The sequence below is a fragment of the Furipterus horrens genome, unplaced genomic scaffold (genome assembly GCF_987537825.1).
Source record: "Furipterus horrens unplaced genomic scaffold, mFurHor1.1.pri manual_scaffold_3, whole genome shotgun sequence".
NCBI classification, from domain to species: Eukaryota; Metazoa; Chordata; class Mammalia; order Chiroptera; family Furipteridae; genus Furipterus; species Furipterus horrens.
In genome coordinates, this window is record NW_028327173.1 from 159,113,112 (window position 1) to 159,132,900 (window position 19,789).

Below are 19,789 nucleotides of genomic sequence, written 5' to 3' on the forward strand. Positions count from 1 at the left end.
GCATTGTTAACTAAAATCACCACAATGTTCATTAATTCTAGGACTTATTTTTTCACTATAAATTTGTACCATTTGACCACCTCCATCCTCCACCACTCACCCCTATCTCAGGGAACCATCAGTCTGTTCTCTGTATCTATGAATTTGGTTTTCCTTTTATTTTTTTTATTCCACATATAAGTGAGATAATATGATATTTGGCCTTCTCTGCTTGACTTACTTCATTTAGCATGATATCCATGACACGTGTTTTAAATGACAAAAAGAAGAATGGACAGGCAAGCAGATTATACAGATATCAGTTATTCAGAGGAAAAACATTTTATATTTTTGTGGAAATTCGTAAATGGTTACTTGGCCTTAAACCACATAAAATAGCAAATAGAAACCAGCTTGACAACATAGTATGATGATGTCCAATTCGAGGTTCTGAATTTGATTGTAGGGATGAAAGCAACTGCTAAGACTAAGTAGTATAATTAATCTAGTCATACAGTAGCTGTTACTGTTAATAACCCTACATTGTAGTAGACACATTGCAAAATAGTTCAATGTGTGATTCTGTAAAGCTTTAACCTACTTGAATGACTGAAACACTGCCTAACATATCAGTGAAAACTAAATTTTTTTGTTAAATATGAATACCATAAAATACACACAAAATTGAAATCATTTAAAAGGTGTTTTGGCTTTTTAAAATTAAGGTATAATTTCATATTGATTTGTTAGAATCATTTTCCCCCATCATCCAAAATATAACCAGATTCTAAGTCCTTTAGAAATGAAATTATTTAGAAAGGCCAGATTGTTTTTAGCGTAATTGCATGTATTTAAGGTTTATATTAAGATATAGGATTCAGCTTCCTTGCACAGTTTTTGACATCACAACCTTTGTGATTTTTCTGTTTTCAATGTATAGAGTATAGAGCAAAAACTTTAATAGTTATTATGCTAAGTTTGGGGACCATTCTTCTGAAGAAGAGAAGGTAATAGTCATCCAAACCATCCAGAATAAAACAACACAACCCTTAATATTCATAGCTCTTAAATCTTTTCAATTATACATAAATTCATCATGTATATTAATTACATAATTATAGGTGATTATATAAACTAAATTTTCTCCTAAAGTTGCTCTTGGTGTTATCTTCCTTATTGCAATAGAAGCTACTTAAGGATAAGAACCATGGTTTGATTCTCTGATCATTGCTCTGTTAATTACATTATTTTTTCATCACACATACATAGTAAATCATACCTTATTATTGCCTGATGCATTCTGAAATGTCTTCAATACTGAAAGGTTTCTAAGGCCCTTATAAAACTCTAATTTGCTTAAAATACTCAGATGAAAAATGGGGTAGAATAAACTTTCTCTGAGAACCTGTTTCAATGATGTTAATCTCCAGAAACCCAATTCTATTCATTCTCTGCTCCTATAAGCTCCATGAGGGCACAGACAGAGGGGAAGCTCTTATTTATGTGTACCTTCTCAATGCCGCATACATTTCCTTGTATGTAGTAAATACCAACATAACATATACTTTGTACATGTATAATTAAAACTTTCACACCATCCCAAGAAAATACAACAAGATAGGATTCTTCAAATCTAGAGTCTTCTCAGTCCTATGAATCTGATCTTGATGATCAAGTTAGCTCTTAAAATGTAAGTTTATACAAAAATAAGTCACATATCAGCTTTCAATTTTTCAAGGCAAATATATAAACCTATTTTTACAATACAATACTTGACAATACTGCTATATTCAAAGTATATGTGGCCCATAACTGATATATGAAAAGATGGTCAACATCATTCATCCAAGAGATGCAAACCAAAAACCAAAATGAGGCATTACTTCACACTTAGTAGGATGACTATTATCAATGTGTGTGTGTGTGTGTGTGTGTGTGTGTGTGTGTGTTGGCTTGTAGGAAAAGGGTATAGAAAAATTGAGATCCTCATATGCTGCTGGTATGAATATTTTTTTAAGGTGCAGCCACTATAGAAAACAATATGAAGTTTTCTCAGATTAAAAATAGAACTACCATGTGATTCAGCAATGCCACTACTGGGTATACATCCAAAATAATTAAAATCAGGGTGTCAAACAGATTAGAACTCCCACATAAATTGCAGTAGTATTTACAATAGTCAAGATGTAGAAACAGCCTAAATGTCCATCGATGGATAAATGGGTAAAAAAAATGTGGTATATACATACAATGGAATATTAGTCAGCCTTAAAAAATTAAATCCTGCAAAAAATGAAATCTTGTCATAGGTGACAACATGGATAAATCTAGGGACCTTATGATAAGTCAAATTAGCCAGTCACAGAAGGATAAATATTGTATGACTCCACTAATATGAGCTATCTAAAACAGTTAAACACAGAGAAACAGAGCAATAATGGTTGCCAAGACTGGAGAGATGGAAAAATGATAAGTCACTCTTCAATAAATGTAAAGTTTCAGTTATGCAAGACAAATAAATTTTAAATATCTGCAATACAACATTGTTCCTACAGTTAACATTATGAAATTGTACACTTAAAAATTGGTTGAGGTTAGATCATATGTCAAGCGTTCTTATCACAATTTAAGAAAAGGCTTGTGGCCTGTCACAACAATTGGCAGTCTTTGATCACTGGGCAGGACATATTCTTCCTGGGTTTGAAACACATCAAAAAATTAATAGGGCCCTGGCTGATGTGGCTCAGTGGATTGAACACTGACCTGCAAACCAAAAGGTTGTCAGTTAGATTCCCAATCAGGGCACATGCCTGGGTTATGGGCCAGGTCCGCAGTTGGGGGCATGCTAGGGGCAACCACACATTGATATTTTCTTCCCTCTCTTTCTCCTTACCTTCCCCTCTCTCTAAAAATAAATAAATAAAATATTTTTAAAAAATTTAGTAGGTAATTCATTATTTGCTTAGAAACTACAGCAACAGAGCAAAAGCACCGGATACAATTAAAAGGTGCTTCCTTCCATCAAGCAGGGGTAGCCTGATGAAGCACTCCCTCTTTGTACAGATATTCTTGCCAAACTACTAGAATATTATTATACTCTAGTGAGGGACTTTCTCTTTGAGATTGATTCTCTGGGAGTGATACCAGTAAATCCTTATTTACCAACTCCATTTTTCCTGAAATTATGGGTTGATTGTGACCCCCCAAAAAAAGATATAGCAGAGTCTTAGCCACCAATACCTCAGAATGTGACCTTATTTAGAAATAGTGTCTTTACAGAAATATTAAGTTAAAATGAGATGATTAGCTTGGACACTAATCCAATGTAACTGGTGTTTTGATAAAAGAAGAAATTTGGACACAAACAAAATACAAAGAGAGGGAAGAAGATATTAAGGTACAAGAAGATCAACAGGTGATAGGGGTGATGTCTCTGCGAGCCAAGGACTATCAAGGGTTGCTGACAAACATCAGAAGCTGGTAGAAGCAAGGATGAATTCTCCTTTACAGTCTTCAGAGGGAACGTGATCCTCCTGACACCTTTATTTAAAACCTGTAGCTTTCAGATCTTAGAAAGGATAAATTTCCATTGGTACTTAGTGAAGGCAACTTTAGGAATCTAATATATCTGCACTTAACACTACATGCCCTTCCTTCTTTTACTATGCTTTCATTATAGAATGTGTTTATTTTGTGCTTAGTTATTATATATGCAAACTTATTCCTTTCTAATGAGGCTTAGAGGGCATAATTAGCTGATTTTTAATATACCTCCCTTCAAAGAGATTCTCTCAAAGCCACATTCCTTATTCTCAGCTTTTAAATCATTTCTTTCTTCATTCTTTTTGGCTCTTTACAAGAGTACAGATGACTCTCTCCTTTCTTATAACTATTATTTGGTACAAAATTAAAAATGAAACATACATATTAAACTACATGAGACATACCAACCAAAAGTGCACCTTTATTCTCTATCCAAAGTAATATTAAGTAACAATTGAATGCTAATCAAACACTTCCTCAGCGCTCTACTGGTAATACTTATTCCCCTTTTCAAAAATCCAATCAGTTTTGGCCCTAACTGGTGTGGCTCAGTGGAAAGGGCATCATTCTGCAAACCAAAAGTTCACTACTTCAGTTACCAGTCAGGGCACATGCCTGTGTTATGGGCCAGGTCCCTGGCTGGGGGTATGGGAGAGGCAATATTGATGTTTCTCTCCCTCTCTTTCTCTCTCCTTTCCCCTCTCTCTAAAAATAGGTAATTTTTTTAAGTCCAAGCAGTTTTGGATAGCTGACAAGAACAGAAAGAAGAAAAGATTTCCCCAAAGCCGATATTTAGGGGTTCAACTAAAAGTCTATTGCAAAAGAGATAGGCATTCTGATCTCTTCTCATTATTTATCCCAGCGTAGAAGTTATTTATAAAGATCACATCTAATTGTAAGGTTTTTTCTCATGCAAGAGACTAGGAGGCATTTTTCCTCTTTTCTAGAAGAAATACTAATATGGCAAGCATGCATAACTTCTAAGCAGAGAGATAATCATTTAAACATATGTAAGAATACACATACCTTTTAGTTCCTTTAACTTAGAGTAACAAATACACATTTTCTCTTGACATGGAGTGTTTACAACATTGTCATCTATATTTCAGGAATGGTAGTTTCAATTTTCCAAAGAGAAGAAAAAATTATCAATGGCAAAACCACAAAGACTCTTCAGCCCAACACCAAAACTGTCTAAGGATCTTCTGGAAACATCTGAACTAATTTTATGCCCTATATACTTCCTTTCCTGCACTGAACACCTGACGCTATTAACACCCAGTTGCTTATAAGATATGCATTGGCGGGGAGGGTATGTGTTATTCTTTTCTATAGCTATAGTGGCTGACACTCAGGTGTCACTTATTAGTTGAATGACTGAACAAGTTTTCCAATAAACACATCTCTAAACCATATAGAAACTTAAGAGTCCTGAGCAAATTTCCAGGAAATAACTTTACTCAGGACTTGTGGATGATATTGTCTTCAATGTCAAAGGGATGACCTTCCGCAGTGGAATCTCTTGCTCTCCCTTGAACATTTTCTTCTTGCTTTTAACTTGTGCCTTTTACTACTGATACATCACATCACACTGGATTGTGGAAAACTATTTCTGTCACTTTTACTCTATGTCAAACTCATTTCCTGACTATATGATTGATCATTGCAAACTCTCATATGCAGCCTTCCCCTAAAATTCTAGGTGGAAGCTCAAGTTACATCAACATATATCAAGTAGATACTTGATTTATATTTAGGAGAACACTTTATAAACACTGTGAAAACTTTAAGATGAGATCATTGCATCCAAGGTGCTTACAAGTTAATCTATTTTTGAAAACCTTAATGACAATAAGAAATTTCCATTGAACATTTAACACAATTTTTGTCTAAAAACTTTGCCTCCTCCCTCCTCTCTGAGGTCCTTTAAACCAACTCAAGGACAGCTTTCTCCAGGAAGCTTTCCCAATGCACATACTCATCTGCACTGTACCCCAGAACACAGTAGTACCCAGAAGACTCCTCTTGAGGTGATTTTGTCAAGTGCAAAAAGCCAAAGCTGTGTACAAACAAATCAGAATCCTGGTTCTGCCCCCACAAAGTCTGTAACTTTGGCAAGCCAATTAGTTTTTCTCAGCCTCAGCATCTTCATCATAAAACTGGCAGAATAACATTTAGCATGTGAAATTACAATGAGACAAATAAACTAACATTTTCATGTAACCAGTATAAAGATTTTTATAACTTCGATTTTCTTTATATGTTCACTCATGTTGCTGAAGAGCCTGCATCTTAGTAATCTGTGTGTTATTTATTTTGGTTTTGTTCTTCTTCACTAGATACTACATCCATTACGAAAGGAAACAACCTTCTAAAATCTCCAAAGTGCATATAACAAACTCCATCCACACACATACACACCTTCTTCAGAAAAAAATAAAATAAAAGAATGGAAGTTGTCTTCTGGTTTTGCTAATGTCAATAATAAACCCAGAACTCCAGAGAACCAAGATCATACACATTAAAAATGAAACATACATATTAAACTCCAAGAGACACACCAAACAAAAGTGCAGATAAAGTTGAGAAATCAGCCCCCACTGTGTCTTTATTACTAGTAAACAACTTTTTCTCTGCTGAAGTACTCTATTTTCATCCCATTTTCATTTGTATTGCTAAGCAACACCCTGTACCTCCAGTTTTATTTCTGGTTCAGCATTTATTGTCACAGACACCTACAAAGTTACATCCCCCATACTGGAGTATTTTTAGGTTTCATTTTTGAGTAGTGATATGTGCTATTAAGTACCTAAAGTCACGATAATGATCCTTTGTACTTGTGTAGAAATTATCCTCACTGGCAAACATATTATAAACTTTCTCACCAATTTTATGACTTCAGAACTACTCTGAGAGACTACTGCTGGCAATCTCAGTATTAGAGGACATGGCTCACCTAAAACTACACAGTGTGATGACTTAGAGCAAAGGCAAAAACTCAGAGCAAAGGCTCCTCCCAAGTTTTCTACCCCTCATACAACTTTGAGGCCCATCACGTGTCAAAGTGATCAATTTATTTACCTAAAAATGCAGAGGTTTAGCTTGATCATTTCTATGTATCTATATTTTACACAATATCTAACATTTCATGTCCCATAAGTAATTCTCTTGCTTCCTGGTGCTTCACTGCCTTCTTCCACTAATTTTGAATATACAAGCAAATGAAAATTTGGCTTATATTTTATAAAAAGTGATAAGCATAAAGATGAAGTCAGAGAGTTGACACTAATAAGAAGAATTTTTGCAAAAGAAAGTGGAGAGAATTAAAGAGAAGGTATTCTTGACTCAGTTTTTATTTGACCCTTCATTCCCATCTTCTTAGCTATCTTTGCATCAGTAAATACCTAAAACTATTTAGAAGATGCTGCCCACCAAGGATCAATAGTATGGTATTAGGGGCTCAGAGAATCAAGTATAGGATATTAAAGTCTAAGAGACATTAGAGACCAAGAAATTATGAAAAATAACAAAAGGATCACTTCACAGGGTAGCAGTTGGTGATTCAGGGTACGGATGAGAAATGAATGTGGCCTGGAGGCCACACCAAAAGACCACTTCCTAAGTGACAAGAGCTATATGGCAAGCTCTGGTTAGAGCCAGTAAAAGAAATAAGAAAGAACACCAAGTGGCTGAAATACCCATGCCAACTGTAGCTTCCCTGGTTTGTATATAGGTTGTTTATTTATATCTTGTCTTAGCCATGCCTCCCACCAAAAAAAAGGGGGGTTTAAAGCAGTTTACAAAAATTCATACAATATAACAAGTTTAAATAAACTTTTAAGAGGAAAAACAGTAAGGCAGAGGAAATGTAAAGGTAGGAGGCATATTGTTTTAACCCAGATTCACCAGCACTGCAGAGAAACACATATTTTTTTTAGACAACTGAACTTCATTGTAGTAGAAGGAAGCACAGCGCTTAGCCCAGTGCCCAGCACATAAATAGTCATAAGTTATAGTAATCACTGATTGTGTTATCGATGGTGTTACTTATTATTAGCCCAATAGTCGTTTTCTTCCTTAATTGACTCCCAACAAAAAGGGCCAAACTTGTCATGATAAAAAACTCCCTTCCTTGTTATCCTAACTACTCCCTCCCTTCCCACTTCCTTTATGCCCTTAAATGTCCTAACATTCTAAAATAAATAAAATAGAATGAGCCTTCAGGGCTTTGGAGCAAGAATCTACACTGTAGGCAATATAACCAGCTCTTGGCAAAACTGTGAAATTGGCCACATTTCTCATTATTTTTTCTGGCTTTTCTTTTCTGCACCCTTTTTCCTGGGGTTGTGAAGCCACCAGAATAAATTACATCCCTCACCCTAAAGAATATATATGTCATACTAGGTTAAAGCCCTGTGAGGGATACATTTTCAAATGGAACAAAGCTTTAAAATAAAGGTATTAAGTTCTTAAAGTGGAAATCCAATTGTTGGTGGGTAAGGGGCTACAGGAGTTTTTTGTTTTATCAGAGAGAGATATGGAAAAGGAATTGTAAATCATTTCTTATTGGTTATAGTACACAGATAGAGTAGCAGTTTAAAAGATATCCTCAAGTAACAGTGTCAAAAAATGTTCTGATTCTCACAATTTTAAAAAATGAAAAATTTAAATCTATGGTAAGAGGGGTAACTACTGTAGGGGTTTAGAATCAGTCACCCCAAGATGTGCACTGTGGTATTCCAATTATTTTGCATTAAAAGCAACAAAGACTCTGAGTGCTCAAGAGAAAATTCTGTCCCTACTCATCTACCTAGAGTTTGAATTAGAGGCCTTGACCATAATAAGAGATTGCCAGAAACACTTTTTTGACCTATTTATAAGGCAGGGCAAACTTGCAATTACTGAACATCTCCTCTTCTTATTGTTCTGATATTACTTTCCTCCCCTCTAGCACCAAAGTGATCCTTAGCTCACAATATTATATATACTTCATTTTCTCTTTTGCCTTTGAATTTTTCACATACGTGGTATCTCTGACTCTTTCATGTACAAGATCTGTCCAGAAAAATTCGAGCCATTGTCAATATAATGAGAACGGTTTACACAACATCCACATAACCTGGTAGCCAAGGATAGTAGACAGGAATGCACATGCATGAACAATGACGACTTCACTGTATTAGTCAATGGGAGTGGTAGACACCATTGAGTAGGTATGTGTACTGTATGGTCATCACATTCAAAATGAGCCAGTAGAGAAACAAATCTGAATCAAATTTTGTATTAAGCTTGAGCATTGCTCTGCAGAAACTATTCAGATTAGTCTGAAGGTCAGTTATGGGTAACTGGTGATTGGCAGCTTCATCACGACAACACACCCACTCATGCATCATGTCTCCTGCAAAGTTTTTCCATGAAACATCAAATCACTCAGGTGTCTCAGCCCCCCTAAAACCCAGATTTGGTGCCCTGGGACTTCTGGATTTTCCCAAAACTAAAATCACCTTTGAAATGGAGGAGATTCCAGACCATTAATGAGATTCAAGAAAATACAAGAGGGCAGCTGATGGTGATTGAGAGAAGTGTGTGAGGTCCCAAGGTGCCTACTTTGAAGGTGACTGAAGCATCATTGTCCTATGTACAATGTTTATTGTATCTTGTATCTTCATCATAAATGCCTCTATTTTTCATAGTATGTGGCTGGATACTTTCTGGACAAACCTTGTATGTTGTGTTCTTATATATATGTATATAATTAAATTGGGCTATTTTATTTTGTTAGTTGGCCTCATATCTATTATTAGATCAGCCAGAAGAACCATGAGGGTAGATGAAAATTTCTTTCTTCCCCCATACTATCTACTTAATATACAGCAAACATTTATTTTTAAATGTTTTGTCCATCTTGGCCATTCTCACTCTCTTTTGATGACAATGCTTCTCCCAAAATTCTCTAACTCAATCCCAAATAAAAAATGTTTCTAAAATGTTGATTCCTGGTCCCTTTAACTTTGAGACTCTTCCTCTTGCTTTACTCTTAAGTTTCTAACCCTTTATACCCATGGGCATGATTAACATAACAAAAAGGCAGTAACAGCAGTTAGTGACACTTCTTTTTAAAAAGTGGCAAGGAAGAAAAAGAATATCTAGCCCTGCTCTAAAGGTAAAAATTAATATTTCTGTTGAAGAGAAAGAGAATGAGGAAGAGAACTAGAGCAGGACCTCTCAAAACCAGGAACATATGAGGTGTTCTACTGACAAGAAAAAAAAAAGTGCTAATATGACTAAAGCCTCATTTTCATAAATAAATGGCAAGCAATAAGAGGGAGTTGGAAGGAAAAAGCAGCCATGCTCTTTGTGAAAGAGCATGTATTGCCACACTTAAGCTCTTTTTTTCTCAAGTATTGTAGAGCACAGAACATCTCTTAAGAATAAATAATCTTGAGGTCAGCAGTAAGCTGTTATGTATCCTAAAAAGATTATCTCTGCATATTCTTTATTCCAGGCTGTATTTTCAAAGACAACTTGGATAACAGTGCTATCATCTTGCCATATGGAGCCTTTGATACCTAGTGCCTTCCTCCCCCAGAGGCCCGCTATAGTTTTGTACATGTACTCTACTCCACAGCCACCGTGAATGAGTATTTGACCCCCAAGTCTAGTGCTTGTGTTAGGTGTAGAAATAAAGACCTGACCTTTATTTGTTAGACAAGGACATCTTTCAGAGCTACCTCCCCCTGTCAAAGACAAGAAATCAGCTCTGAGTATATTCACAGCTGTAACTCAATTTGTTTAGACTTATATGCCTGGAAATTTTACCAAAAAGAGTTGTGTTTAGTTGCTATGTTATTTAGCCATGGGTATTCATAAATTTTTATTTTCTTTTTCCCCATTTTTCTTTTACTTTCTCCAATTATACTTTTGATTCCCACAGGCCACATAAAGAAAAATAATAATAACCTGTGTTGTAGCAAAAACAAGTCTTTGCTAACTTTACCCAAAAGTATTAAACTACAGGAAAGAAATTCAATAACCCCTAACACTGCAACTAGAGAACCTTCAGGATATAGCTCAATGCCTCTATAGTTCAGCAGCTATTTCTACCCATACGGTTATGTCAAAATTACCCAGTGTTGGTTTTTATTTCCAGTTATTATAGAGAAGAATAACAAAGAACCTCACTCCTGTGATAACAAGATAAACACTGAAAAAATAAAATTTTATTTCACTATAGGACTACAAAGAGCAGTGAGATCAATAAAATACTGATGAACTAAATTATAGAGAGAAAAGATATCTTCTTCATAAGTGAGCAGAGAGCTATAGCAGCTTCCATACCTGGCTGGGTCAGAATAATCAGAGAGCAGGCCTGCTGTGGCCTGTGAGATGTTGGAGAGATAAATATAGCATTGATGGCAATATGGATTGGAATCTGAAAGAGCCCAAAATGTGAAAACAAATCACTTTACCCAATGACTGCATCCGAGAAGCAATGGTGGATGAAGGGCTATGAAGCAGAAATTGTAATCCTATACATTCTCATAGAGCTTCAATTCTAGTACCCTACCAGATTTGAATATAAAGATAAAACAACCATACCTGGTATTACAGCCCAAATCCTTCCCAAATGAACTACTGGCCAGATCAAAGAACCAGTGGTGGTACAAGAAGCTGTGGTTTTGGTTAAAGAGATGAGTTCAATTTAGTTCTAATTGCTACCTGCCCAGTTCAACCAGATAATAGGAGAATCTAAATGATTAGTCCTTTATCCTAACCACTTCATGTAGTAAAAGCCATTGTTCTCTAGAAACAAAACTGAAACACTATAACTCAGTCAACACTATAACCCAGTTTTACTGTTACCTTCTGAATATTATGTATAAATAAAAATGGATACATGGAAACAAATAGATAAATGTGGCCCAAAATTACAGAAAAACACAACCAGTAAAAACCACAATGATCCAGTCGTTGGAATTAGAAGCCAAAGACTTTAAATCAACTATCATAAAAATGTTAAAGAATTTATATAAAAAGATAGATATAATACTCAAAAAGAGGGTATTTCAGAAGAGAAATATAAACTGAAAAAATAGAAATTCTAGAGCTTAAAAATATAGAGTATATGAAATAAAACACACATTGGATAACTTAGACTGAACACTGGATATATAAAGTTAACAGCCAAAAATTAATCCCAACCCAATAGTCATGCCCCCTTTCTATATGACTTTGCCATTCTTCTCATTCAGAAGTAGAGAGTATTTCTATACCCCTTAAATACAAATTGGCTTTGCAACTTGCTTTGACTTAAAAAAAAATCAGCAGCAGTGATGTTAGCATCTCTTGTAAGGTTAGATCTAAATAGACAGTGAACCTCTTAGATTACTACCTGAGGCTGCCATTCCATGAAGAAGTCTGGGATTAAATACCATGTGGAGAGATAAACCATCTCAGCTCTCCCTGCTGAATGAAGCTGCATATGTGAACTTAGGTTCACCTACTAAAAGAATATACCACAAATGCATACACTTCTGACAAACAATAACTTGTCATTGTTTTAAGCCACTAAGTTTTGTGGTGGTTTATTACAATAATAGATAATACACTGCAGGAGAAAGGATCATTCAATTTGACTATAAGCCAATAGAAGTTACCCAAATTGAAGCAAAGAGATAAAATGATTGATAGAGAATAAACAAGGCTCATAAACCCCAACTTGATTAAGTACAAAGAAAACTACACCTGGAAACAATATAGTCAAATAGCTGAAAAATAAAGAAATTCTCGAAAATACTCACAGGATAAAACAAAATACATTACATAGAGAGACGCTACTATTGAGAACAAAAGTTGCCTTCTCATCAGACATAATGGCGGCTGAGAAGCAATGGGATAACATTCCAAATAAAATAAAACATTTCATATATGTATATATGCACAGATATACACACATATGTGTATGCAGTATGCATATCACCGCACAAAGTTTCTTTTAAATGTCAAGCTTATTGAGGTGTAATTTGCATACAATAAAAGCCACTGCTTCATCCTTTTTAGGTATAGAATGATGACTGACAAGCATATAGACTTGTGTAGCCAATTTCCTCATTCCCCTTAGTCACTCCACCCACCCCCAACACAACACTGATCTGATTTCTATCTCTATAGTCTGACCTTTCCAGAATAACATATAAATGGAATCTTATAATATGTAATCTTTTGTTTTCAGGTTCTTTTTTAGAATAATATTCATACACATTGTGACATATGTCACTAAGTCAACCCTTTTAATTATTGACTAGTATTTCATCAAATGGATGAACCACAATTTACTTATTCACTCACCAGCTGATGAGAATTCAGGTTGCTTCTAATTTTTGGTAATCATGAATCAGACTGCTACAAACATTTGCCTACCAAGTCCTTCTGGTGACATGTTTTCATTTATCTGGAATAAATATCCAGGAGTAAAATTGTTGAATTACATAAGTGCATGTTTGATGTTATAAGAAACTGCCAAACTCTTCTCCAAAGTGACTAGGATATTTTGAATTCCTACCAGCAAAGTCCACGAGCTCTGAGACTTCCAGTTTTTCCAAATCCTCTTCTCACTTCACATTTTAACTATCATAATAGATATGTAGTGGCATCTCATCATAGTCCTATTGGTAACTTACAAGACCCTGATGACTAGTGATATTAGGCATCCTTTAATTTTTTTGTCATCCATCTCTCTCTTCTGAAGTGTCTGTTCAAATTATTTTGTGACTTTTATAAGGGTTTTCTTTTCTTATTGAATTATGTGAATTCTCCCTGTATCCTGGATAGATCCTGGATAGATCGCTTTGGGTCAAATATGTGTTTCGTGAAATTTTTCTTGAAGTCTATGGCTTGTGTTTTTATGCAACACCTTCCAAGGAACACAATGTTTAATTTTGATGGATTCTGACCCATACTATTTTTGTTTATGGCTTAACCTTTATGCTTTCCTTTTCTTATTTTAATATGCTTTATTGATTATGTTGTTACAGTTGTCCCAATTTCTTTTCCCTTTGTTCCCCTCCACACAGTGATTCCCCCCTCCCTCCAGCTGCCCCCCCTTAGCCCATTTCCATTGGTTGTGCATATAGTTCTTCTCAACATCTTCCTATCTACTCCACTTCCTCCTACTATGCTTCTTAATTCCGGTACCACCTCCCTCCTTTTCCCCCTTCCTCCTCACAGCTGATCTCCCCCAATATGTTCCTCATACCTATAATTCTTTTTCCATTCTCATTGCCTACTTAATTTGCCTCTGTTTCAATTCCCTAGCTTCTGTTGTTGGTTGTTGTGATTCACTTTTCATTTTAATGTTCATAGTTTTGATCCTCTTTCTCCTAAATAAGTCACCTTAACATTTCGTATAACAGTGGTTTGGATCTCATTAACTCCTTCAGTTTTATTTTGTCCTGAAAGCACTTCCTCTGTCCTTCTATTCTGAATGACAGTTTCACTGAATAGAGTAATCATGGTTATGTTTTTGCTTTTCATTACTTTGATATTTCTTGCCAGTCCCTTCTTGCCTGCAAAGTTTCTTTTGAGAAGTCAGCTGAGAGTCTTATTGGGACCCCTTTATACATAATTCTCTTGTTCTCTCTTGCTGCTTTTAAGATTCTCTCTTTATCTTTAATTTTTGATATTTTGATTATAATGTGTCTTGGTGTGGTTCTCCCTGGGTATAGTTTTTTTGTAACTCTCTGTGCTTCCTGGACCTATAAGTCTATTTCCTTCCCCAAGTTAGGGAAGTTCTGCTTCATTATTGTTTCATATAATTTTTCAATTTCTAGTTCTTCTTCACCTTCTAGCAACCCTATGATTTGGATGTAGGCCTGCTTATAGCTGTCCCATAGATTTCTGAGCCTCTCCTCATTTTCCTCACTTTTTGTTTCCTCTTTCTGCACTAGTTGACTGTTTATTCCTTCCCTATGTTTCGATTTGTTGATTTGAGCCCTAGTTTTTTTTCCCTCACCACTTGTTTCATATGTGTTTTCATTCATTTCAGCAGGGCTAGCCTTCATTCCTTCCCCATCTTGTTTAAGATCTGTTGTCAGGTCTGTAAGCATTGTTATAACCAAAGCTCTGAACTGTGCCTCAGAAAGATTTCCTATCTGCTGATCTGTTAGATCACATATTTGCTGTCTGGTCAGCTGTGTTACTGGGATCTCTATCATGATATTTGCCATTCTGACAGTTTTGTGTTTACCTTTTCTTCCTGAGTGGGACTGTCACACCTCCTACACTATAGGGGGTGGAGCCCCATACACTTGTCACTACCGGGTGACCCTTCTCACCACGCTGTGGTGTTTTGTGTTGGGGCAGGGGTCCAAGATGGATTCTTGCCATTTACTGTCTGCTGAGAGACTGGCAGCTTCTTCCTCCATCCCCACCCTTTCCAGCCTTGGGGATCTGCCTTCTTTGGTATGGGAATCACAAGCTGAGGGGTCTGGTCTACAGCCAGGGGTGTTCCCCAGGTGTTTCTCACCTCTTTTTAAATATGAGTACTTGTGCTTACCACCAACTGCCGCTGTCACCTCAGCTGCCGCTGCCAGCACAGCTTGACCTCTTCACCATGTTGGGCTTCTGTGTAGCTTTATTTTCTGGAACTTCTGGTTATTTCTGGTTTTACAGTAGATGTATTCCTTCTTTGTTGTGGAGGGAGATGGAGCATGTCAGTCTAGGCCTCCATCTTGGCCAGAAGTACCCTTGTGCTTTCTAATTCAAGACCACAAAGATTTTTCCTCTATGTTTTCAGTGTTTTGTAGTTTTAGGTTTTACATTTAGATCTATAATATATTTAATGTTAATTATTGTACACATGAAATATGGGTCAAGTTTACTTTTTTACACGTGGATGTCCAAATTTTCCGGCAACATTTTTTTTTTAAAAATTCTCCTTTTTCATTAAGTTACCTTGTCATCTTTTTCAAATTAAAAAATTAATTAATCATATTCGTTGGGCCTATTTTCTGAATTTTCTATTCTGTTTCAATGACCTGTATGCCTAGCTTTTCACCAATACCACACTACGTTGAGTTCTGCCAAAATAAATACAACACATGGTGGATATAAAAAATATAGAGTCAAATATATGACAATAGCACTAAGGATTATAAATTGGAATAAGTAGAATTACATTTTTACAAAGTTCTCACATCATGTATTATTTGAAGGTAGACTAAGTTAATGGATTATATTGTGTTCTTTAGAGCCACTACTTAGAAATATAACTAAAAACAAAAATCATTAATGTTAAAGATAGAAATAGAATACTAAAAAAACCTTGAATTAGGAGATTGTAGAAAAGAAAGATCTCTCTCAATTGCTGTAGACCTGAATTTCCACTTTCCTACCGTGCATCAAACGATGCTCTACATATCCAGAATATTTATCAACATTCATCAAGTAGTTACTGAATAGCTCCTGTATTATAGACACTGTGCTAGGCACTGGGTAAATAGTGATAATAAAACAGACGTGGACATTGCCCTCATGGAGCTCAGAATCCAGTGGGAAGAAAGACATTGTAAACACCCACAAACAAATATAGTTTCAAATTCTGGTAAATGCAATTAGAAATCAAACAACAGGATGCTATGAGTTATAAATAACAAAAGCCTTAGACAATATCAGAGTTCAGATTACCAGCAATGCCAGTTTTCTCCTTCTAGGTCTATGAGAGAATCTTACTTCTCTGCCCTTTAAAAGTACATGTGCCAGTGCTTTTGTCAATGAAATACAGGCAGAAATGATGCATCATTTCTAAGCAGGAGCACTTAAAAACCAGTTCACAATCCTCCATATGCTCTTGCTCTGCCTCAGCAATAAGTAACTTCATGTTGAAATTGCAGCACCATTCAATGATGAAGCCTCTTTCAAATTGAATTTCTGTGTTATAGATAAGAAGAGGTCCCTTGCCAACCCAGACTAGACATAATGTAAAAAAAAAAAATATTCTCTTCTTTTAAGTTACTGATATTTGGGGGTTGTTAAAATAACATAATCTAGTCTAATCTAACTGATAGAGTAATTATAGAAAGCCTTTTAAGGCCATACCTAAAAGATATGGGACATAGAGGAAAAGTTTTAGAAGAAGAAAATTTCATAAGGTTAGTCTATGTTTTATAGACTGCATTAAGGCCTTTGTGAGAATTATGAAACTCTATGTGTGGCTCTGAAAGAAATGGGTGTACTTCAGCATTTGATTGTCCTTATGCATAACTTGTATTGTAACTAGGAACCCACTGTCACGACAGAATACAGAGGGACAGAATGGTTTTCTATAGGCTAAGGTGTCAGAGCAGCATACATTTAATCTCCCTACTTAATCTGGATGCAGAACACATCAGATGAAAAGCTGGGCTAGACTCAGAGGAAGGGGGAGTAAAAATTGGTGGAAGAATTACCAGTAACTTAAGATATGTGGGTAACACCACCTCATTGTCAGAAAGTAGCACTGATTTGAAACAACTTCTGATGAAATTAAAGGAATAAATTGCCAAAGTAGTACTGAATTTGAACATCAGGAAAACAAAACTCATGATTACAGAAGAAACAATGAAGACATCAAAATTATTAAAGATTTGACTTCCCTTAGTTCAGTCATCAATTCAAATGGAGATAGCAGCCAAGAAATCAATAGAAGGCTGAGACTTGGCAGAGCAGTGATAGAAAGATTAGGAAAGATCACCGAGAGCAAAGATGTGTCATTAGAGACCAAGGCTAAGATCACCCATACCCTCATATTCCCAGTTACTATGTATAGATATGAAAGTTGAACAGGAAGAAAGCTGATAGGAGAAAAAATCAATTCATTTCAAGTACAATGTTGGGTCCTCACCAGGTGGCTTGGTTAGAGCACTGTCCCATAACCAAAAGGTTATGAGTTCAATTCCTGTTCAGAGCACATACCTAAATTGTATGTTCAATCCCAGTTGGGGCATATACAGGAGACAACTGATCAATGTTTCTCATTCATTTCTCTCACTTCTCTCATCTCTCTCTCTCTCTCTCTCCTCTCTCATACACACACACACATATATAACTCACCCCTCTTCCTTCCTCTCTCTCTAAAATCAATAAACATATCCTTAGGTGAGAATTAAAAAAGAAATATGGTGTTGGAGGAGAACTCCATGGACACACTGGAGCACCACCAAGATTAACAAGTGATTTATAGATCAAATTAAGCCTGAAACATTTGGACTGGACTCAAAGGCAAAAAAAAAAAGATAAATACGAAGCTGTTCTATTTGGGGCACATCATGAAAAGGCAGTTTTCTTTGCATCAGATAATAATGCTGGGGAAAACAGGAAGCAGCAGCAAAAGAGGATGTTTAAGTGTGAGATTCATTGATTCCATAAAAGAAGCCATAGGCATCAGTCTACAGGAGCTAAACAGGGCTGTTGAGAATAGAACATTTTGAACATCACTTTCATAGGGTTGCCAACGGTCATAGTAAAAAAAAAAAAAAGGTGCATAAGACACACAGGGAGGTGGGGAGAGTATTCCCAGCAAAGGGAATAGCAAATCCAAAAACTGTGATGAAATAAAGATATTGATTCATTTATGGAATGGAAAGAACACCAGGAGTGTATGGAATAGTGAGCAATGGGGGAATACTGAGGGATGAGAGTGGAGAAGTAGAGATTACTCAGGGTCTTAGAGACAGCATTCAATATTTTGGATTATCTTCTAAATGTAGTAAAATGCCTCTGAGGTTTTTATGTAATGTAGAGATTTTATATTTCAATTCTATCTGTCTGCACATTGTGGAAAGAAGGGACTGGATTTGGGAGAGAAAGACTGGAAGAACAAGAACCACTTGGAGACCGTCTTAGTAGTCAGCAGGATATGCAACGGCTTGCAAAGGTAGTCACAGTGAAAATAGAAACTAGGGTTGATTTTGGAGTTAGAATTGGCAAATGTGATAATGGATAGAATACAAAGCAGAGTGATGAAAAGAAGGGAATCAAAAGTAATTGTCAAATGACTGACTTCAGTGTGTCAATAAGGAAAAAGCAATTGGAAATTTCAGATATCTAAGATAAGGAGTCAACATTTTTCATGAAGCCTGACAAAAGTAATTTCTGACTTTAGAAAAGGCAGTCAGGTAAAGAGTTAAGAGTGAAATCCAGACTGAACTGACTTGAGTGACTAAAAATGGAAAACGAAGATGGTAATATAGACAACTCTCATTAGAGAGGCTAAGATATAGAGCACAGACACAAAGGACAATTGCTTGGAGGTTATATGGTTTGGTTTCAAGGGAAGGTTTTTGTTGCATTTTATTGTTTAATGGGAGACACAAGAACATCTTCAAATGGCAATGAGACATATCCTGAACAACAGAACTACCTTTTATACCCCAAGCTATATCTCCACATAATCACACAACTAATCAGTTACAAAATTGTTGTTTTCATCCTTAAATGTCTCTTGAATCCACTTTCTTATCTCCATTTTTATTGTCTCTGCATTAATTAAAACTTTTACATCTCTTAACAGAGTTTTTATAATAGCATGTACCCAGAGTTTACCAAACTGCAAGGTTATGGGTATACAAATGCTGAGAAAAAGTCCAGCCATTGTTATTATAGCAAGGACAGTTTGTGTGACATCAATGTAATCTGACAGCCAAGGAGAGTGGACTGGAATGTATATGTGTGAACAATGATGACTTCACTGTACTAGTCAGTGAAGGCAGTAGACACCATTGAGTGAGCATGTGTGCTGTGTAGCCATCACATTCAAAATGACTAAGTGAATAAAGCAAGGAATCTGCATCCAATTTTGCATTAAAAATATACTTTAAAGTTCTTTTTTTATTTTTCACTAAATTTGAACATTCCTTCATGGAATTGCTCTGTAGAAACTATTTGGATGATTCAGAAGTCTTTTGGGGATGATGTAATGAGGGCTGTGCAAATAAAAGTGTGGCACAAATGTTTCAAAGATGGTCAAGAATCTGTTGAAAGTAATACATGTTCTGGAAGGCCTGCAACAATCAGAACATCTGATAACGCTGAATGTGTACAGGCTGCAATCAACAAAGATCAGTGACTGACAGTGCGAGAACTACAAGATTATCTGGGTATTCCAAAAACTACTGTGTTCAAGATTTTGACTTGAAGCATGTTGTGGCAAAATTTGTTCCATGGCTTCTGCTACCGGAACAGGAGGAACATCATGTTGCAGTTGCTAATGACTTCATTCAAACCATTACCA